This window comes from Halichoerus grypus, chromosome 9 (genome assembly GCF_964656455.1).
Source record: "Halichoerus grypus chromosome 9, mHalGry1.hap1.1, whole genome shotgun sequence".
Taxonomy (NCBI): domain Eukaryota; kingdom Metazoa; phylum Chordata; class Mammalia; order Carnivora; family Phocidae; genus Halichoerus; species Halichoerus grypus.
Genome location: NC_135720.1, coordinates 102645242 through 102667724, shown reverse-complemented (window position 1 = coordinate 102667724; position 22483 = coordinate 102645242). Strand labels below are relative to the sequence as shown.

Below are 22483 nucleotides of genomic sequence, written 5' to 3'. Positions count from 1 at the left end.
TTATCCCCATTGTATTGATGAGGAAATCGAGGCAAGGAGAATTTAACTGACTTGTCCTCATCACACAGCTAGCAAGGGCTGGAGGCAGAGCTTGAACCCAGAATATCTGAGTCCCTGCTTTTAAGCACAACACACCAACTTTGGGTAGCACCGATTTTTCTTCACCCTAAAATGATAATCTTCTGAAGTTAATGAACACGGTTCTTTTAATGATGCTAATGTGTTCAGGAACGTCCTGGATTGAAAAGATGACTTAATAAAGAGTTAGAAATTTTTCTCTGAAGAGATGAGCGTCTGTCTCATTGTTCTTGCCCTAATTTGTATTTGGAGCAACATGCCAGAACCCTTGGAAACCGCAGAGTACTGTGTCTGAATCCAGAGAAACAGCTACTGAGTTTCCCAAATAACCAACAGAAGAAGCTGAACCAGAGCCAGGCTATCTGCTCACCAGCCTCCAGCACTCTCCTGCTGATGGACAGTCACAACTGGGTCTTTCATCATATAACATCATCCACAGAAAGTATGTACAGGGACATGAGCAGAGGGCTTGAGAAAATTCCACCCGTAGTGCTCACAGCCCATGACTGAATAAAAGGAGTGTCATTTGGCCATTTGGAAAATCACAGGGACGACGATGAGGAAAAAGGAAGGCAAAGTGAAACACACAGGGAGGTCAACAGAGATTTTTTAGAAACATCACACTAACCCAAAGGAAGTTTGTCTGGTCACAGCTCCTTGGGGTTCGTGACATCTTCCCTGTAACAATCTCAGAAAGAGTGAGAGAAGAGCTTCCCCAAGTCCTCCAAGCAAGACTGGAGTGCTCTGCCCTCCCCATGCTTCCTGTCAGACCGGTACCACTGCCATGGCCTGTGGTCCTCAGCTTGAAGCAGGGCAGATTTTTTTTTTTTTTACTTTCCCCCTTTTTTTTAATTGTTATGTTAATCTCCATACATTACATCATTAGTTTTAGATGTAGTGTTCCATGATTCATTGTTTGTGCATAACACCCAGTGCTCCATGCAGAACGTGCCCTCCTCAATACCCATCACCAGGCTAACCCATCCTCCCATCCCCCTCCCCTCTAGAACCCTCAGTTTGTTTTTCAGAGTCCATCATCTCTCATAGTTCGTCTACCCCTCCGATTTCCCCCCCTTCATTCTTCCCCTCCTGCTATCTTCTTCTTCTTCTTCTTTTTTCCTTAACATATATTGCATTGTTTGTTTCAGAGGTACAGATCTGAGATTCAACAGTCTTGCACAATTCACAGCGCTTACCAGAGCACATACCCTCCCCAGTGTCCATCACCCAGTCACCCCATCCCTCCCACCCCACCCCCCACTCCAGCAACACTCAGTTTGTTTCCTGAGATTAAGAATTCCTCATATCAGTGAGGTTATATGATACATGTCTTTCTCTGTTTGACTTATTTCGCTCAGCATAATACCTTCCAGTTCCATCCACGTCGTTGCAAATGGCAAGATCTCATTCCTTTTGATGGCCGCATAATATTCCATTGTATACATATACCACCTCTTCTTTATCCATTCATCTGTCGATGGACATCTTGGCTCTTTCCACAGTTTGGCTATTGTGGACATTGCGAAGCAGGGCAGATTTAAGGGCAGGTGAAATGGCACACTGGAGTTCCCACCCTGACCCATTGCAAGCTACAGTGGCTCTTGGGGAACATTTGTCCATACTGCCTGGGGCGCCTGGGTGGCTCAGTTGGTTAAGTGTCCCACTCTTGATTTTGGCTCAGGTTGTGTTCTCAGGGTCTTGAGATCAAGGCCCAGTTGGGCTCCAAGCTGGGCGTGGAGCTTGCTTAAGATTCTCTCTCTCCCTCTGCGCCCCCACCCCTCACCCCCCCGCTCAAGCTTACATTCTCAAAAAGAAAAAAAAAGAGAGAGCATACTGACAGATTCCCGAGTCCCACCCCAGGCCTACTGATTCAGAATCTTTAGGCATGTCTGAGCATCTGTGCTTTAGTTCCTGAGGGATCCCGACACAGCCACGCCCAGAATGTAGTATTTGGAAACTGGTACAATGGAATGAAAAGAGTACTATTTGTTTATTATTTTTATTTATTTATTTGTTATTTTTTTATTTAAGTAAACTCTACTCCCAATGTGGGGCTCAAACTCACGACCCCGAGATTAAGAGTCCCAGGCTCTACTGACTGAGCCCAGGTGCCCAGAGAGTACTATTTGTTTAGAGGTTCTCACCAGCCTATCATATGTGCTGTCTGCTCTCGTCCTCAAAGTAGTAACCCTCTAAATAATTTAATGATTGGCTGCCTTATTCATTCATTCACTTGTTCATGTATTCACCTATTCAATTTTTGGAATGCCAATGTGTCAGTCTATCCCTGGGATAAAAAGATTTCTAAATTTTTTTTAAAAAAAGTTTTTAAAATCGATGTGATTTTTCTCTCCAAAATTCCAGTGGGTTGAGAGACTTTCAAATGATTATGATGAATGCTGTAACAGAGCCTTTACAAAATGTTGTGGGAATAAAGGTGTAGCGGACATAACTCAGAAACAAATTTTAGCACCCTGCATTTTTCATTTTGGGGGAAGATCAGTGAAAGCCAAGCTGCAGGTCCAGGCTGAAGTCACACGGTCACTATCTGAGGGCAGGACTGGAGGGCAGGTCTTCTTCCTCTGACCCCAGCATACTGAGTGAGAGAAGGACCCAAATAGGGTCCTTCTCCTTCCTCCACCTTCCAAATGCCTCGGAAGGCCCTGCCTTCCACTGCTGCCTCAGGCCGGTGTGCTCTGGGGGGGGGGGGCGGGGGGGGAAAGCTGTGCCAAGACTGTCCCCCACTGGTGGCAAGACAGCTGGGTCCGACGCAGTGGACAATCATCACCAAAGTTTCCCTACAGTCAAGAAAGGAGGCCTTCTCTGGGCCTGGTTCCTCAAGGGCACCAGAGAAGAAGGTGCTTCCCACCTCAGTCAGCAGAGGCTCTTGTCTGGGCAGAGTCAGGCCAGGGAGCCACCAGCCACACAGAAGGCCGCCCCCTCCGCTCTGACAGCGTTCTGTACAGGTCCCCAGGGGGGCACTTTGCAGCCTCTGCTATGAGGCCCTGTGGACAGAACTGCTTCACCCAGTAGCCTGTGAGCTCCTCCAGGGCAGGGATTGGTCCCACAGGCCATTTATTGTTATAACTTAACAAAAGGCCCAGTACATAGCAAGCACTCGGACATACGTCTTGAATGAGGAGGAAGGATCCTATCTTCTTTTTGGTGTGGGCTCCCAGGTAGCCCAGAAACAGGCCCTGATGATTTCACACCAGGTGTGACTTCTCCAGACACTGAAGTGGGTAGGGGTCATTTACTTGGGCTTCAGGGCCTAGAGCCCAACTGCTTGGGTCTGAATCTCTGCCTTGACGCTAGTAGTGTGACCCCCTGCAAACTCTGGAATCCCCTGTGCCTTATTTCCTCATAATAAGGGGCTGAGGATAATAGTAACCCATATGATTAAATGATAAATATACATTAAACAGTGTTTTTGCATGTAGCTAAATGCAAATGTTAGCATACTCATTTCGCATTGCTACCAGCATGCCTTGCCCCTAGGTAAGTAGTTGCTTAATAAATGTTAAAGAAATAAAAGCTAGTGCGTCAATCAAGACCTTGAGATAAGAACAGGAAAAGGCATCCTTGATCATCACCCCCTTCGTCCATAGGCAGTTCTGCTGAATAGATCTTATAGTTTTATTAAGGGCTCTAACAACCCCTAAACACTATAATTAGCATTTCTCCTATATTTCTCGGGGAACTTTGTATTCACTGGCCTTCTTCCCCTCTGTAGCCTGCTAGGGCCCTCAAAAGGCCTGGGTTACCTCATGTCCTCTACCACCTGCTTCTCAAGACTTATGAAATGTCCCTCCTTTCAGCTCCTTACTTGGTTTCTCAAGGTAACAGCTCCCTAGTCTGACAAGCTGCTAAGAGGTTCTGGTGTGCTCATGAGGCTTTCCTCATCAACTTCCAAATAACAGCCCTTTCTTTGAGCCAAGGTCTCCTGGGGGCATCCTATCAAAGCCCCTGAAAATTTTCCTTTAGGAAAATTCCTGAATTTTATATTTCCGTTGGAGGAAAAAAGGCCTTTCAAAGTCTTTCAAATCCGATCCTGTGGGCAGTAATCCACCCTGGCTACCCCAGCACTCTCTGCCCGCCAAGCTTCCGACAAGAGTGAGCGAGCCTGCACTCTACCGTTCAGCACTGCAGTGAAGAGATAGCCTAGAAACTAGGAGTCTGAATTATTCAGAGTATAGGTTGCGATGTAAGTTCTGTGATTAAGAGAGCTAGGCAATAGACAATACTTAAGGGATGTAAACAGTTCTCTTCTGGAGATGCAACTTCTTCTCATCATTAAAAACAAAAATGGGGGGACGCTTGTGTGGCTCAGTTGGTTAAGCATCTGCCTTCAGCTCAGGTCATGATCCCAGGGTCCTGGGATCGAGTCCTGCAACAGGCTCCTTGCTCAGTGGGGAGCCTGCTTCTCCCTCTGCCTGCCACTCCCCCTGCTTGTTCTCTCTCTCTCTGACAAATAAATAAAATCTTTAAAAAAATAAAAACAAAAATGGGAAAATTGTTGTTTTTTGAAACAATTTTTTTCCTCTATGTTTTGGACAATAGAACCCAGTCCTCTTTCAGGAAGTTTAACAGTGAAACAGGCAATTCTGGACAAGAAGCCCTTTTAAAATTAAACTAGTGATGTTATACAAAAAGCTGTAGAAGTAATAGGAAAGAGGATCTTGATATGCATTTTCAATTTACATTGTGTAAAAACCTGAATGAGAACGCCTTGGACCTGGAGGAGGACTTGATGAAGCATGCTTCTGGAAACATCGACCAATGTTCCTGATTAACATATCATAGGTATCTGAGAAGAGACTCAGAGATTGGTTTTCCAGCCTCTCAACTTTGATGGCTTTGGTTTTTGTCTGCTTGAATCTTAGCAGAAACTCCTAAAGTTAAACAAAGAAGTATTTTGACTGCCACTCAGACCTTCTGAATCAAAACTTGATTCCTGATTTAGTTAAGAAATCTAAAAAGGTGAAATGAGGTATCAATGACTGTCATTGAGCACCTACTATGCGCTAGCGCTGTCTAGCTGTGTGTGTAATGTCACCGCTAGTCCTCACAACAAGGAGTAGAGTTAGGCAGGTACTATTACCTCCATCTTACAGTTAGGAACACTGAGGCTTGGAGTGATTTGCTGACTCAAATGACTGGCAGGTTTTGGAGGCTTGATCAATAAGCCCAGCCCTTTGAGGTATATGAGTAGAAACTATCAGTGTAATATGCTCTTGTTTTCATTTAAAGATGTAGGTTTATACACAAGTAGAAAAAAAGTCTATATGCATATAAACCTAGAATGTTCTCAGTGGTTATATTTAAGTGGTAGGATTATAGGTGGTTCTAGTTTTCTTTGTATAACATGTACTTTGCTAATTTGTCAACAAGGAACATGCACTGCTTGAGCAGGAAGAAAATAAAAGAAAAATATAAAAATATATAGAAGATAAAAATATAAAAAGATAAAGAAAGATATAAAAAAGATAAAAAAATAAAATAAAATAAAAAACCCTAGCTCTTTACTTGAGCAACAAAATCTAAACAAACAGCTTCCTGTCAGAAAGAAGCTGGACCCTTAGAGATTTTTGGCCCAATTCAGAGATAACATTGGATTTGAGGCTTTGTTTTGGAGCAATAATTTTAGGAGAAAGGCGTGCTTCATTTCATTTTGAAGGTCTGGGATAGGTATTTTTCCTGAAAAAAAAATCAGTGGTTTGTGGCTATTACAATTTCAAATTAATATCCATGAGCCAGGCATGGTGCTAGGCTTCTAAGAGAGTTTCAGAGTATCGGGGGATGGGGAGAAGAGGGAGGTCTGAGGTGTGGGATGACAAACAAAAGAGAATAATATGCTTCAAAGAGTGCCTGGTTTTGTGCTCCAGATAAAGATAAACATAGGTCCTCTGGATGGCTCAGTCTGTTAAGTGTCCAACTCTCAGTTTCAGCTCAGGTCATGATCTCAGGGTCCTGAGATCGAGCCCCACGTGGAGTCTGCTTCAGATTCTCTCTCTCCCTCTCTCACTGCCCCTCCTGCTCATTCTCTCTCTCTCTCTCTCAAAAAGTTAAATAATTAAAAAAAAAAAGATGAACATAACCTAGTCCAGTTCTGGTGAAACCATGAGACACTAACCTAATCCCCTTGTTTTATGTACAGGGAAATTGAGGCCCCCAAAGGGGAAAAAACTTGCCTGGACCCATACAGCAAATCAGTCGTCAAGCTGGGATCAAAATACCTGTCCCCTGGTCACTAGGTCATCAGGTTTACAATAGCAGCGAGCCCAACGCTGGAGGGCAGGTGCCCCTGGGCTCTTGCGGAGAACATGGGGTCTCGTCAAGCTCTGGACGAGGGCAAGAGGAAAGGCCTGGGTCTGTAATCATAAGGATCAACTTGGCCAGTCATTGCACCTCTGAAACCTCATTCTCCCAGCTGATGAAGTGGAATGAATGCTACTTGTGTCATCAGGCTGATGGGGTGAGGGAACACGCCGGCACAGCGCAAACGCAACTCTCAGCGCGTGTCCCTTTCCTCTTCTTCACCAGGAACCAGCTTAGATCCATTGGGAGCAAAATATACTAGACTCTAGAGACTACATTCTGAGAAAGAAAACAGCCCGTGACTCCCTGCTCAGCGGGGGGTCTGCTTCTCCCTCTGACCCTCTTCCCTCTCGTGCTCTCTGTCTCTCATTCTCTCTCTCAAATAAATAAATAAAATCTTTAAAAAAAAAAAAAAGAAAGAAAAGAGCCCGTGACCTGAAAGTTGGTGGGTTTAGGTTTATCCTGCCGAGTGGCCCACACAGCATGGGTAGCGCAGGTCCCCGCACCGCCAAGTTCCTCATCCTCTGCACACTGATGTGTGGGACCAGCTCATTCTTCCTCGTGGGAACTGTCCTGATACTTAGCAGCATCCCTGGACCTTATGCACCAGAAGCCAGTAGCGTCCTCCTCCCCCCCGGGGTGGTGACAAACACAAATGTCTCCATACTTCGCCAAGTGTCCCCTGGGAGCTGGAGCTGCCCTGGTGGAGAACCACTGGGGGCTACATAAAGAGCGACTGGGTACAGGCAGGGAGAGGGCTACCTTATCTAGGAGACGGGACAAAACTACATGCTCAATTCAGAGTGGAGTTGAAAACCATCTATTTTAGGAGAAATAACTATAACTATGAGCCCCTTGCTAAGCAGGTAGGTTTATCTAACAGCATATGGAGGTTTTGTCTTATGTATAGGTTTAAGTTTACTAAGATATGTGAATTCTTCATTAATGTATTCAACTTGTGATATGTATGCACCACCACACTTGCCTTTCATCGTATTCCCCCCGTAATCTAGTTGGGGGTCTTCTGCTGTGATGCCCTGGATGGTTTCCTCAGCCAGAAGCACCCACCCCCCTCCCCCCACAATGCCCACATACTTGCTCCTCTGTAATGGTGTGTACTTTCCCCCACGATGTCTCATATCACGACAGCCTAGACACCAGACCATCCGCTGACCCATCCATCCATTCAAACATTTACTAAACACCACCCATGTGCCAAGCACCGAGTGCTAAGTGTATGGCTGGCTCCTACAATAAGGATCCTATACCCTCTGAAGGGAGACTGTGCAGCAAGGACTCCGAAGCTAGGAGGAAATTCCAGTCTTGATAAATGTCTTTAGAATATTGATTCAAAATATCTGTAAATGAATTACTCTAAATACATCCAGGGGTTTTATGTTCTTTTGTCGCAAATGACACATGGAGGACGGGGTCGGGTTAGTGTTTGCAGCACTGTAGCTTCTAAGGTCTTCACCCTGCTCTGGCTAAGTGCTGACGAGGCATGGAGAGAGCCAGGGATTTTTTAATTTATTTTTTATTATTATTATTTTTAACAGGTCCCTCCCCCAAAAGATCAGCAAGAACAGCCAGCCAAGACCAAATTTACTGATCAATGAGAACGGCAGAACTCCAGCGCTGGGGGAATACAGCACAGAATCCGTGGCCTTTTTACAATGATTCTTTAGTCTTTCAAAGTTAATTTTTTTTAACTGTCTTTTTTTTTTTAATTTTTCTTTTTCCCTTTTTCAACCAACATCTTATCAATCCCTTTTTTAAAAAACATTTTTATTTTTCATTTTTAGTCATATTCTATCCCTTCATAGTAGTTACCCTTATTTTTGGCATATATATATATATAAAAAATCCTTGGCTCATATTTTTAAAATGCAGTTGGGGTTTGAGATGCTTTGATAAAAGTGGGTTCAGTGTAGACACAAAGGAGGATGGTCAATTCCAGGGGGTGCACGATGCCGGGAGGCGTGGAAAGCCCTCCCAGGAGCTGTCACGCAGGAGCTGGGCATTCTTGATACTTGAATATGGAATACATGCACAGGGAAAGGAAATAAACATTGCACTTTATAAGCACTGTATTGTTAAGTGGAAAATGCAATGTCTTAAATAAAACTGTATTTAATTGGCAAAAAAAAAAAAAAATTGGGGGGGGCAGAACACAGAGACCCTTACAAGCCGTACGTCCGAGTGTGGACGTCTGTCTCACAGTGACATTTCCCGCCGCGCCCAGCACCCAGCACCGCGGGCCTTTCTCCTAGCAGGTGTCCAGTGAACATGGGCTGAGCTAGCAGAGGAATGACTTCGGCCCCGCAGAATGCTGTGTGCGTCCGTCCGTAGCCCGGCCATGTGTGGATGCGCGTGCGTGTGTGCGTCTGGGGTTTACAGGGGATGGAAAGTACAGGGGCGAGAGACTAGTGCAGCCGCTGAACACAGCTGTGCCCCCCAGGCCACACTTCAGTCTACCTGTGTCCCAGTGGTTTCAGGGCAGCCCCTTCCTTACTCCTTAGCTCACCTCTCCCCATTAGGTGAAAGTCTTCGCTCCTTAAATGGATGCACTCTCCTTCACGCTGCCCTCCTATCCCCTACAACTGAAGGTGTAAACGCTCCTTCTCTAAGGAAAACAGAAACACCAGGATGACGCTCCCTCTGAAGCCTTTCTCTCTGCCTTTGATTTAATTCCAGACCACAGCTCACCCTCTCCTCTCTATGACCAGCTCCCAGTCCCAGGTTCCGGCCTCATTCCTCCTCAGTCAAGGGGGCTTGATCTCCTTGATAGTAACTCCCCCCAGCGTCTCCTCAGCACCCCCAAACCACTCTCACTCCACACCATTACGTGTTGGTTAATTTATGTGTCACTTCTTAACACTGAAATATCTTGTCCATCTTCTTTCCCCAAATAGATTGAAGCTGCTCCTAGGAAAGGTCCAATACCTTTCACCTTTTCAAGTGTCTCACAGTCCTAGGTACCTTCACAACACATTCGTGTGGTTTCAGATCTATTTCTCTAGCTTGATTTCTTAGGTAAAGCTGTTTGGCTGTTTCATGCGATTTTATTATAAGCGATCACCAATCCTCTATGGGAGTATTACACATTTTAGATCAATATGACCAAACATTTCCCATATTAGTAAAATGAAAATAGTGCTTCTTGCTTTTCTGAACAAAGGACTATAATCAACGGCTCCAAGTCCCTGGCTTTCTCGGACACTGGCTTCTTTGAACTTCCGATGGTCACTGAGATGTCTGAGAGGATGACTAAGGGAGGCCTCTGAATCCCAACACAGAGGGATAATTCATAAGGAGTCTGTTAACTCCCATGGTTCTCTTTCTACAGAAAAGGACCTCTTACTCAAACGCGGGATTTGAGTTAGCTAGAACTGTATTTACATTTGCAAACTAGGGACCGGAAACGTATACTGTTGACTTTGGACATTTACAACTGGAGAATCCAAGGTGATGACACTGAAACATTTTGTACAGCAATGTTACTAATCATAATGTTTGAAGGTTCATTACTGACACCTCTAGCCAATACAACATTTTTATGGAGAAAGACCTGTCTGGCCAGGCAGATGAATGACTGGTAAACAAAAAGCTGGGGGACAGGGAAATTTGTGAAATTTACCAAAGCATAGTCGGCAGTTCCAGTGGGGGTATAAATAGGTATCTTGACTTTTGGAAGGCAATCTGGCAAGCCTTAATTTGTCCATATCCTTTGACCGTTTCACTTTATTTCTAAGATCAGCACACACAAAAAATCATATTCATAGGGAAGAAAAACCCTAAAAATATAATGCACTATTGGTGTTCATTCCAATTCTATTTATGGGAGCCAACACACACATACACATGGGGAAACCCTACAGAACCTCAAACAATAAAGGAATATCATCCGTGAGATTTTATTCAGTTATTTACATGATATTTACAAAACAATTCATTATGACTTAGGAAACAGGTTACTATGCAATTTTAATTGAAAAAAGATTATAGAATTTACTGTGTAAAAATTCACCCTAAAAGACTATTAATAAATAAGGGTGATAGAATTATGGTGGTTTTCCCATGATGTTTCACATTTTCTTTTACAACCAAACATATTGCCTTACTACTAGTAAATAATTTTAAAAGAATATTTAGTAGAGTTGGTATGACCATAAAGAGTGTTTATGTTTAATATTAAGTAAAATGTTATGTAGAGAATAAAGAGGATTCTCCATGATCTCAGATACATAAAAGATGAAGAAGAAGGAGTGTGTGTGTGGGGGGGGCCAACAATAAGAACAAGAAGACCCAAAATATATAAAAGAAATAGCAAATATTTACAAAGTTGACCCTCTTTGAAGAGTTTGTAGTTAGAAATGAAAGGTAATTTTTAATCCTTCCTTCTTTTCTCTTTTCCAATATTTTAAATCAATGGGAATATTTACGTTCAAAAATCAATACTCTTTCAAATAATAAAACCTAAAAAGCATTTTCTTCAATCTTGACTCCTTGATCACTAGATAAAATATCATCCTGGCAGATCAACAAGACCTTTATTTTTTTTAAAGATTTTATTTATTTATTTGACAGAGAGAGACACAGTGAGAGAGGGAACACAAGCAGGGGGAGTGGGAGAGGGAGAAGCAGGCTTCCCACAGAGCAGGGAGCCCAATGCGGGGCTCAATCCCAGGACACTGGGATCATGACCTGAGCCGAAGGCAGACACTTAACAACTGAGCCACCCAGGCGCCCCTGGGCAAGACCTTTACAGGGTGCTCAGAGAACACATTCTGTTTTCAGTCCATTTAAAAGTTGATACCTTCTGGGGGCGCCTGGCTGCCCTCAGTCAGTAGAGCATGCGACTCTTGATCTCAGGGTCGTGAGTTCAAGCCCCACACTGGGGGTAGAGATTACTTTATAAAAAAGTTGATACTGTCTTCTCTTCTGTGTACTTAATGTCTATCCCTCAAGCCACAGTTTCCTCCTCGCTCTTCAAATCTCAGCTGAGATCTCTATATAATACTGTGACCTCTGCTAACCCTTTGTTCCCCTGTCTGTCAATAGTAAATTCTCATCAGGCATCATTTACCTTTTTGAAACAAAAGACAAACCAAAACAGTAGGCAAAATATTCACTCTTGAGTCCAGAATTTCTGTCAAGAGCTGATGAGTAAATCTGTGTCAATCCCAATCCTGGCAAGAGTTTAGGGCCTGTCCCTTACCTCTCCTGTTCTTGGTAAAGAGAAAAGAAATGGCTCTTTCACAAGTACCAGGACTCTGTTCCTCAAATTCTTTCTGATGAACTTTGGAATGGGAGTACATGGACTGCAGAATAATGATACTCCCCCCTCCCCAAATCTCCACATCTTAATCCCCAGAACATTACATGGCAAAGGGGAATCAAGGTTACAGATGGAATTAAGGTGGCTAATCAGCTGACTTGAAAATAGATTATCTTGGATCATCCAGGCGGGCCAATGTAATCACAAGGGTCTTTAAACTTGGAAGGAGGGAGGGTGGCCGCAGAGGGTCCTGTGATGCGAGATCAGGCGCTGTCCTGCGTGGTCCTCGGGTGCAGGCCAAGCTATGGCCGAGAGCCTGGGGTTCGGCGCAGTGGACACTGATGTCCCCGGCAGTACCCCGCCCCAGGCTCTCTGAGTGTCTCTACGGAGCCCAGCAATGCACAAGCAGGATGGCCACTGCCAGAGGCGTGGATGTGCCTGACAAGACGAAGAGCCCAATCCCAGTGATGTTCCTGTGGCTCCTTCATCCCATCACCAGCATGCACCTGTGCCTGTGTGCGGTGGCCAGAGACCACCTACACCAAACCAACAGGTCCACTGGGGCAGGGGAAGGGAAGTGGGGGAGGGGCAGGTCCAATGGAAGAACTGGTTGGGTTGGGCCTTCTGCAGCTTTGCTGGCTGTTGTCACCATCACCATTACTAAAACTGCTCAGCGTACAAATTCACAGCATAACTGGTGGCATGCATCTCCTCCATCATATTCAGAGAGCTAACATCCCTTAGCCCTGAGACATGTGGAAAAGTCAGGTCCCCAGCCATAAAGTTGAACATTTCTCAGGGTCCACTACCCCTGCCATCTCATGTTGCCCATGAATGCTAAGAAGACCCGGGGCACTTTATGGGGCACCTGGCTGGCTCAGTCGCTAAAGCATGTGACTCTTGATCTCAGGGTTGCATGTCTGAGCCCCACACTGGGTGTCGAGATTATTAAAAAATAAAAAATAAAAATAAAAAAATAAAAAGACACTGGGCCCTTTATAGAAACTGTGTCTTGGGGCATCTTTCTGGTGCTCCCAGGATTTAGTCCAGTGAGGTCGTACTAAGATTTCTGAACTATGGAACTGTAAGATAATAAAGTTGTGTTGCTTTAAACAAATAACTCTGTGGGGTGCCTGGATTAGGTGGTATTTAGGCATCTGACTCTTGATTTCGGACATGATCCCAGGGTCCTGGGATTGAGCCCCAAATTGGGCTCTGAGCTCAGCAAGGAGTTGGCTTGAGGATTCTCTCTCTCCTTCTCCCTCAGCGCCCCCCCCCACCGCTCTCTCTAAAATAAACAAATCCTAAAAAAAATAAACCAATATATTTGTGATAAATCATTATAATAGCAATAGAAAACTAGAAGAGCATGTAAAGTTACAGAATGAAAGCAGAGAACAAATCTTCTGCTTTGGATATTTTACAATAGGATGAAGGCAGGAAACTGTCAATTTTCCAGCCCTGATTTCTAAGTAATGTATTACTTTTTTTTTTAAGTTGCAGTATATTTTGTTTTTCTCTTATATTAGTGTTACATATTCATTCTTCAAATATTCAAAAATTATGGAGAGATGTAATTTTGAAAGTGCAAATCTCTGTAACTTTACATACCCGTTCCTTCCCCTGCTCTGGATCTAGCGAAAACTTCTGTTCATAATTAGAGGTAGATGACCTCATACATTTTTTACCAGCAATATCTTTAAGCAACTATACCTTCTTTGATAAAGGAAACAGTATTTACTTCATTCTGAAGTAGGCTAAACTTCATCCTAGAGCAGCAAATCTCAACTGGGGCACCCAGAAGACATTGGGCAATGTCTGGAGACATTTTCGATTGTCACACCTGGGAGGGGACAGCTCCTGGCATCGGGGGGGCTGGGACCAGGGATGCTGCGAGACATCGTACAGTGCATAAGACAGACACCACAACATAAATATCTGGCCCAGAAGGTCAGTAATGCTGAGCTCGAGGAACTCTGGTCTAAAGGGAGACTGGAGAAACTATATCCTCATTTAATACGGAAGAAATATTTATTTCATTCTGAAACTGGCATTAGGGAGGCACTTTATGTAAGTATATGTAAGGTATGTATACCTTACAGTGTGAGGAGAGTGCTCTGTCATGAGAAGGGTTCAGGCACCACTAACTGGCCCCCCGCCAGGGGCGCCGGAGGTGTGTGTGTGGGGGAAGGGATGGATGCATGGGTGTGGCCTGACTCCAAGGTTCCATCTTCTTCTAAGATATAGGACTCCTTTTAAAAAACATCAGCAAATTTGCCTCATACTTGCCAATATCAAAACATGGAAAGAGAAAAGATAGTACCTACTCTATTCATATTATTTTCTCTCTCCCATATTAGCTAAGAGAATCAAAACTTCACCTGGACATTATCTCAAATGTCCGACTCTCAAGTGACTTCTGCAAAAAGTGTGTGAAGCCTCTTATCTCAGGCATGGTCGATACAACTCTTGTGTAATCATTTCACAGCCTAAGAAAAGAGATAGGGTCAAAAAAGCAAAATAAGAAGCAGTTCCCTGTTGTGGGAGTAACTGAATGAAACAGACACTGATAAGCCTAAGTCCTTAACAGCTGCAAATAAAATAAAATAAATCGATTCTACTCCCATTTTGGAAATAGAAACTCATCTGCATCCAGTTTCCAAACATTTGGTGTCCTCTCTAGTGTTAAGGCCGTAAATGTTAAAAGTTACCTAAGACCACTGGGCGGTTGGCTGCCATCCTGGGAGCCTAGCTGTATATTCCACACCAGTGAAACCGCATCTCACTGAACTGGTCAGGTTGTAAGGGCTTTCACAACTGATAGTTTATTCAAAAGGACAACCACTGAACAATAACCAGACTGATGAGGGAACAAGGCAACAGAGTCATATGAGGAGCTGCTCAACGCACCAGGGGTGTTGGCTCCGGGGAAGCTCTGGGGAAGACCACTACAGTTCTACAGAAAAATGACGCGAATGTGAACCCAGACTGTAGGGCTCCGTAGCAGGAGCTTTTCGACAATTATCCTATTGAGCAGAGGAGGAGTTTAGGTCCAGGTCTGGCGACTCCCTGCAAGGATCCTGAAAAAGGGATTCCTGCACTGGATACAAGTAGAAGGGGGATGGACAGGCAGGACTAGGTAGCCCTAAATCTGAGGTTTAAGATCAGAAGCCTGTGAGGGCCAGCCAGGTAACTCAAACGAGCTAAACCGGACATGAGTGATAGACAAAACAGTGGTGGGGACCGTGGCAAAGGAGACCATCTGAAAAGGAACACCACCATCCTGTTCCAGTTGATGCTGCCACGTAGTGTGTGTGTGTGTGTGTGTGTGTGAGTGAGTGTGTGTGTGTAGGGTTGAGAGCTCCATATTACTAGATTTTTTTTCCAAGAAAATCTGGAAAATTATATTTCTATGTAAAATCTCCTGATTTTTAATATTACTAGATTTTTTTCAAGAAAAGCTGGAAAATCATATTTCTATGTAAAATCTCCTGATTTTTAAAGGATAGCAGCTAATTCAACAGTTTAAAATATTACATAAATCAAACAGAATAATTAGGCACCTCTAGGAGAAACGATAACCTCTCCCTTAAAGATGCCCCAACCACTCCCAACCCTAAGGGACTGTCCAGATCCCACAATCCCTGTCATATTTTGTCTGCAATTTGAATCACCAGACGAGCCACTTCAAGCTGAAATCAGATGCTCTGGCCGATAAATCATTAATGGGGAAGATAACCAGGAGTCCATCGAGTCACCAAGAGCAGAATCCTCCACTGCACACCGTGTAAACGAGGAAGGACCTCTATTTTCTTCCTAGTAAGCTGCACGTCAAAATGAGGCAGGAAGGAGAAAGAGGGTTGCCTCCCTGTGGCAGTTAGTTGTCCTGTCCCTGAGAAGGTCATCCCTACCCTCGTTGGTAAACAACTTCAAAACTCTTCCCTGGCCCTCTATAATTTCGTCAGTGATCAACCACAGAAAGTTCAAGAGTCCCCTGTGAGAGAGAGTGCTTCACTAAGGGAAACAATCCTATTCAACTCTGGTTCACAGCCCTCTCCTGAAATTCTGCTGCCCCGTATAGCTTTTCAATGATCAACAAATCTTTGCACTCAGATATCTGCACGCAGCCGTATCCAGGACAAAGGCAAACATGCTAACTTCCTTTTGAATTTTTATTCCAGTTTCCAGACTCAAATCTTCTATGTGGGGTTCTACCTAATCACGTTTAACTCCCCAAAGTAAGCCAGCTAGTATTGTAGAATTAGTTTCACTCCATTCTAGGATGCTGTATTTTGTGGGTAACAGTTAAGATGTATCAACCTTCTGAACAGATCAAAATGCATTTTATGTACAAGACACATAATTTATTGTAAAGAATAAAAAAGTCAAAAGAATTTTATTATAAAATTTCTGAAAATGAAGCACAGGAAATTCAAAGTCACACATCATTTGCAAATAATAGTAATACAGTCTTACGTTACCTTCAAGTGTGTAATCACTAGTTTGTTTATTTGTACGAGAGAAGTGGACCAGATGTAGCAATGTCATCGTCTCTAGGTAGATGGGAAATGTGAGAGAGAAGCATAAAAGAACTTCCCACTCGACCTCCTGGAACAGCTTCTGCCCACCTACTGCTACCACGGTCTGCTGGGTCACCGTAATAAACCTGGAGCAGGTCTCCTTACTGCTCTTCTTCTCCTCCTATGAGCCGCTCTTCACAGTGCACCCACAGTAACCTCTGAAACAATCTGAATCACATCACGCCTCTGCTTTGGGCTTCCCACTGCACTTCAAGTCCAGATGGCGTACCTCAGCCTACGAGGCTCTGCGTGACCTGGCCCCTGGCCCTCAACCTCACTCCTCCACCCGCACTGCCCTCCGACTATGCGAGGAACGCACTGAGCTTGTTGTCAGGACAGTGTGATTGTGGGTCCCTGCACCAGAACAATCTGTCAGTATTCTGGGGGCTCGTCTCAAGGTCATCTCTCAGAAAAATCTCGCCTTAGGGGGCACCTGGGTGGCTCAGTGGGTTAAACGTCTGCCTTCAGTTCAGGTCCTGATCTCAGGTCCTGGGATTGAGCCCAGCGTCTGGGCTCCCTGCTCAGCTGGGGGGTCTGCTTTTCCTTCTCCCTGTGCCCCTCCTCCCCACTCTTGCTCTCTCTCACTCTCAAATAAATAAATAAAATCCTAAAAAGAAAAGAAAAGAAAAGAAAAATCTCTCCTTAAAACCCAATCTAAGGGGGCACCTGGGTGGCTCAGTTGATTAAAGCGTCTCTTGGTTTTGGCTCAGGTCATGATCTTGGGGTCCTGAGATTGAGCCCATGTCAGACTCCACGGCTCAGTGCAGAGTCTGCTTGTCCCTCTCCCTCTCTGCTCCTTCCCCTGCTTGCTCTTGTGCTCTCTCTCTCTCAAATAAATAAATAAATAAATCTAAAAATAAATAAATAAAACCCAATCTAAGAAGCTGGGGCCCCTCCCACGTGGCCATCTCGCCCTCTCTCTCACACACACACACACATCACAGTACTCTACCACAGCACTCTGTTTCTTTTTCTCCAAAAACATCTAGTAGTATCTGAATTTACCTTGCTCATCTCTCGACTGTAGAATGTGAACTCCATAAGGACAGAGACCATATCTGTCTTACTCACTGCTCTGTACTCAGTGCCAGGCACATAGTAGATACTCAATAAATATCTCTTGAAGCCAAAGAAGGAGTGAACAAAAAACTTGCTCTAGGAATCAACTAGGCCATTTAATCCAATCAGTATTGGTTCTTAATAGCAGGCTTCTTTCTCCTCAACTGCTAAGTTGTTTTTTTAACTACAAGCCTATATATATTAGACTGTTTCTATTAGTGTGTTATGAGTCATACCTGTAAAATGGAGCAAGTAACAGTGAAGGCGCATGGCAGGTGCCTGGCTTCATAGAAAGAGGCAGTAAGAATCTGCTGCCCATTCCTTTAAAATACAGAGATTCCTCAGAATCCTGGGACAATGCAATTTTAGAAGGGGATGTTCCCCTTCAGGTGCCCTTCACTCAATACTTTCTCTTCAATGGTTCACTTTCATGGAAATTTCTCAATGTCTCAAGAGGTCAGTCAAGCCAATTATCAGATGAGCCTTAAGATGAACCAAGGTATAAATAACCTGATGATCACCTTCCTTTCCAGGAAATACCCATTTTCTGGGGTGTCACTGAAAGGAATACAGATTCCTAAACTCCAGCTGACATTCCTCAGGGGTCCCACGCCTGCTCAGGTACCTAGTTAGCACTTTCCTTACTGCTCTATGATGAGAGTCTCAAACAGGATGGTAAATTGTATTAGCCGGGGAAACCTCACTGGGTAGGGAATGCATATTCCTCACTACTGAAGTTCAAAGGGCACAGACGTCCAATGGAGAGGAAATAAGAAACCAGCTGCCCAGGGAGGGGTCCGTTTTTGGGAAAGCCCTGGGGTGCTGGGCAAGCCCTTATCACACCTCAGAAGGGATTTCCCAACTGTAAAATGAGTGGCTGAACCAGATTAATATCCCTCACAACTCCCGGTGTCAGCCTTGAGTACAAAGGGCCCAGTTCCATGAAGAGCATCACCATGCGGTCCATAGCAGCAACTCCTGCAGGAATGTCTGGGGAAGGGAAGGAACCCTCTGGGCCCACCCGCAATGAGTGCAAGCTGGGAAATGCCGAGGAGGTGGGTTCTCTCACCAGCTTCTAGGGGACCACCAGAATTCCCTCTGTGAGAAAATCCCCTGGGGTGACAGCAGCTCACCCATGCCCTGTGGTGGTCAATACTTAATACCCTGGTCCCTGAGTTGCATGGGAACCCAAGATCTGGTCCTGAGCCTTTTGGGATTGTCAACACTTTAAGGGATACACTTTCCAGTTCCTACTTAACATACCAGCATCCCAGCTCAGGATTCTCACTTGGGTCAAAGGTAATTTGCGCAAGACTGATTTGTTCACACAAATCTCTCCTAAACCTGAGCTCCTGTGTCCTTCAAAGAAACCCCGCAAGCTCCCCTTAGTGAACCCCACACACCTCTCCCTCCCTCCTTCCTCATCACCTCTGCAGCGACCCCAAGAACCACAGGCCTGAATGCAAGCCTGACCTTTTCGTTTGGGGAGCTAGAAACTTCTACAGAGTGTGATGGGGAAGACTGTTCTCTGCCGCCTGATTTTGTTTGACTTTTTATAAGCAAGCTTCCCCTTTACTCAGGATAGAGCAGGCATGATCTTATCTGAGCCGCGGTGGGGGAGCTCTGGGATGTGCGGAGCAAGCGAGCAGAACAGAAGTAGTGCTTTGTTCTTACAATTCTGGTCCTACAACAGCTACTCTGAACTGGGCTCCGGAAAATGCAATACTCCGCAAAGAGAGGTGTTCCTTTGTTTGTTTTGTCCCAGCGGAGATCTAGAGATAAGAAATCTCCCCGTGTTCCCTGTTCCCGATTCCCTCCCGGCACCGAATTCTTAGGTTAGGGTTGCCTCCCCCGGGAAAGGTTTGAGAGAACTGGGTTCGAATTCCGTCACCCTCCCCGTAAAGATCCCAGCGCTGTCGCGAGGGGTCAGGGACAGCGAGTCGGCCCCCGGCAGGAGATGGTGCGGTTCCTGCCCCCCACCCCCAGCCCCCCACGCCCGTGGCCTTGTCCGCTCGGGGATGGCCGTCCTCCCGCGCTGCGCGGGTCCAGCCCGAGCCCAGCGCGCCCCGCACCTCCGCGGCCTCCCGCCTCGGCCCGCGCTCCCTCCTCACCCGGGTGCTGCGGTGAGCTGCTCGCCGGAACCAGGGCCCCCGGACCGGAGCGCGCCGAGCCCGACTGCTCCTCGCCGCCAGCGCTGGGGGCCTCTGCCAGCCTCAGTCACCGCGGGCGCGCGGCCGGTGGGTGGGCTGCGCGTCGGCTTGGGCCTCGGTCCGCCCCGGCGCGGCGGGAGGAGGGACGGGGAGGAGCGTGTGGCCACCGGCCTCCTAAAGGCAGAGGCACTTGGGACGCCACCGAGCTCAGGCGCACCCAGCACCTTCCCCGGGGCCCGGGGTCCCGCACCCCGCACCCTCGGGTTAACTTAACATGCCCGGGGGTGGACCCAAACGTGCAGAGGGCGGGTGCTGTGCCTCCCGATTTCTCTTCGCAGACTTCATTCCGATCACATCTGCTCCCTGCTTCACTCGGCATCGAGCCAACCTGGTCTGTCCTACCAACTTTCGAGTTACTCTGCTTCCATGTGTAATCTTGAAAGACCGTGCCCATTCCTCAATTCCGTGCCCTGTGCGCTAGACCCCCGACTCAGAAATCCGTGCGCTGGGCCTGGGCCTGGAAGGCCTGCCGCTGGCTCAGTTTCATTTCTGCGTGGAGCTACAGGCAAGGGCAATCAGAAGGGCATTTCTGACGCGAAATGCTGGAAGAAGGGGCAATCTCCTAACTCGGTTTAATCCAGTTACTTGGAGTTTAGCTGAAATTCCCTCCTTCGTTTTCCAATGCTTTCTCCTTGGTCCACCTTCTAATTAAAACGTATTCATTTAAAGTTTCATTTAGAGACTCCGGGAAAATAGTTGGAAATTCATGGGCGACCTTATGAAAGTTCTGTATTTTTTTAAATAGTGATTTTTGGGTTTTGGTGAGGTGACGGAACTGCAGATGAAATTTATTTTATTTTTATTCTGAGGACTCTATGGTAACAAGGCATGGATTATAGCTCATTTCTCACACTTAGTGGCGTGACGGGCCAGTTTTTTTTTTTTTTTTTTTTTTTTATCTCTTCAGCTTCTTAGTTTCCTCATCAGTAAAATGGAGCTAATCAAAATACATCAGTCAGAGGCTGAAATGCTAGGACAGAGCGGGCACCTGGGAAACATTCACGCTGTTACCTAATATCAGTGTTTTTAAAGAAGCAGTGACTTATTTAAACCTAACCATAGATGAAAATTTAAATAAAACTGTATCAGCTTGGGGCACCTGGGTGGCTCAGTCGTTAAGCGGCTGCCTTCGGCTCAGGTCATGATCCCAGGGTCCTGGGATGGAGCCCCACATTGGGCTCCCTGCTCAGCGGGAAGCCTGTTTCTCCCTCTCGCACTCCCCTCCCTCTCGCACTCCCCTGCTTGTGTTCCAGCTCTCGCTGTCTCTGTCTCTGTCAAATAAATAAATAAAATTAAAAAAAAAAAAAACTGTATCAGCTTAATGACATTTTCCTGTACTTCCTGGGCTAACCTCCTGTGATATTAATATAATATTAATATTAATACAAAAGGGTACATTTTGCCCTACTTAAGCGATCTCTAAGGACCTTCTCCTTTTAACCTTAAGACCAGATGAAGAAGCTGGAGACTGAGCGCCACAGCTGTAAAGGTGGTGGACTTTGAAAGCAGGTCTGGAAGGCAAGTATGATATATTTTATTTGTTTCTTTCAATGCCAGCTCTGTGCTTTCCCCATCAAAATCAGACCAGATTCTCTGCTGGGATGACAGTGGTTGGTTGATGACAGCAGGTTAGTGCCCTGAGAAAATATCCAGTGTAGGGTGGCCAGATTCAGCAAATAAAAATACAGGATATCCAGTTAAAATTGAATTTCAGATAAACAACCAAAAGCTAAAAAACCTCATATATAAGTATGTGTAAGTATATTCCATGCAATATATGGGACATACTTATACTAATAATCCTTCATTGCTTATCTGAAGTTCAAATTTAATTAGGCATCCTTTATTTTTATCTGGCAACCCAGTCCAGTGAAATTAATAAAGAATGGGCCTCACGTTCCAAAAGAATGGCAAGTTTTCACGGTTATACAGATTAAAAAGTGGGTCTGATATGGATTTTGTTTTAATATTATGTAGTAAAGGAAAAAATTGTGTACTTGTTTTTATAAGTTGATTCTTTGTTGAGCTGTTTCTTATTTCTTACTCCTGTTTCCCATCAACATAACAGTGCTTATATACTTCTTTAATATAAGCAAAACTGATGACTCTCCCCTCAATCAAGATATTGGATTAAATAGTAATAATGTGTTTAAGAGTATTTTCAAATAGTATTTATTAAGGGCCAATGTATGTCAGTTACTATTTCAGACTGTGACCTGCCGGCTAAGGAAATCACAACACAGAGTGCTGTCTCATTAGGTAGACACAGGACTGTAAAAATTCAGAAAAGTGAGTTATTAATTGTCCTTGGAAAGGGTAGAAGTCAAAACTATCCTCGCTGCACAGGATCCAAGGAAAAGAGGCTCCAACACACATGAGCAGAGCAAGGGAATTCCAGGATGACAGCTAGGCCTAGCCTGGAAGCCAACCTATCCTGATGAAAATAATAACCTGGAGGAGAAAATGGGATTCAATAAAACTAAAATTTTGATTAGGAACTTGGAAACCCCTGGGGCTCTTGGATGGTGATGGATGCAAAGGAAAAAATTAAAACATTAAGTTAATTAAATTTAAAATTAAAAAAATTAAAAGTAGGAGCTCCAAGGGAGGAAATGTCCAGAAAAGGCATACTACTAGTGTGACACAGCTTACAATAGATTGATTTTGGACTACTGGGTGGTATCTAAACACAGAGACTACATTTAAGCCAGAAGTCCAAGAATATACTTCTCTGAATGGCCCAGAGAAGAAAGTATAATCAGAGCACTCTACTAGACTATAAGGAACAATATTCACATAATTTCATAGTGGGAACATTGCTTATTGGTTTTCAACTTTTAGAATCACCTTATAAACAAGCCAAAGTAGAATTAACTATGATTATACAAGAGAATGGAAATATGATTAATTTTTTAAATGTAAAAGTAAAGGTAGGTAGGTAGAAGGAGGAAGAAGTAGGA

General features: G+C 44.8%; 1 protein-coding gene across 7 annotated transcripts in view; it reads right to left on the bottom strand.

Annotated features, from left to right (window-relative positions):
* PLA2G7 (phospholipase A2 group VII) overlaps positions 1 to 19748 on the bottom strand; it is a 40878-nt gene extending 21130 nt beyond the window's left edge. For 3 of the 7 annotated variants that reach the window (XM_036113331.2, XM_078055271.1, XM_036113454.2), the window contains exon 1: positions 19425 to 19743. The gene's annotated coding sequence lies outside the window, so the exon portion shown is untranslated. Of the gene's footprint in view, positions 1 to 19424 lie in introns of all 7 variants that reach the window. The other 4 variants (XM_036113184.2, XM_036113251.2, XM_078055272.1 and 1 more) reach the window with 3 other exon arrangements.
* Between the last annotated feature and the right edge of the window lie 2735 nt (positions 19749 to 22483).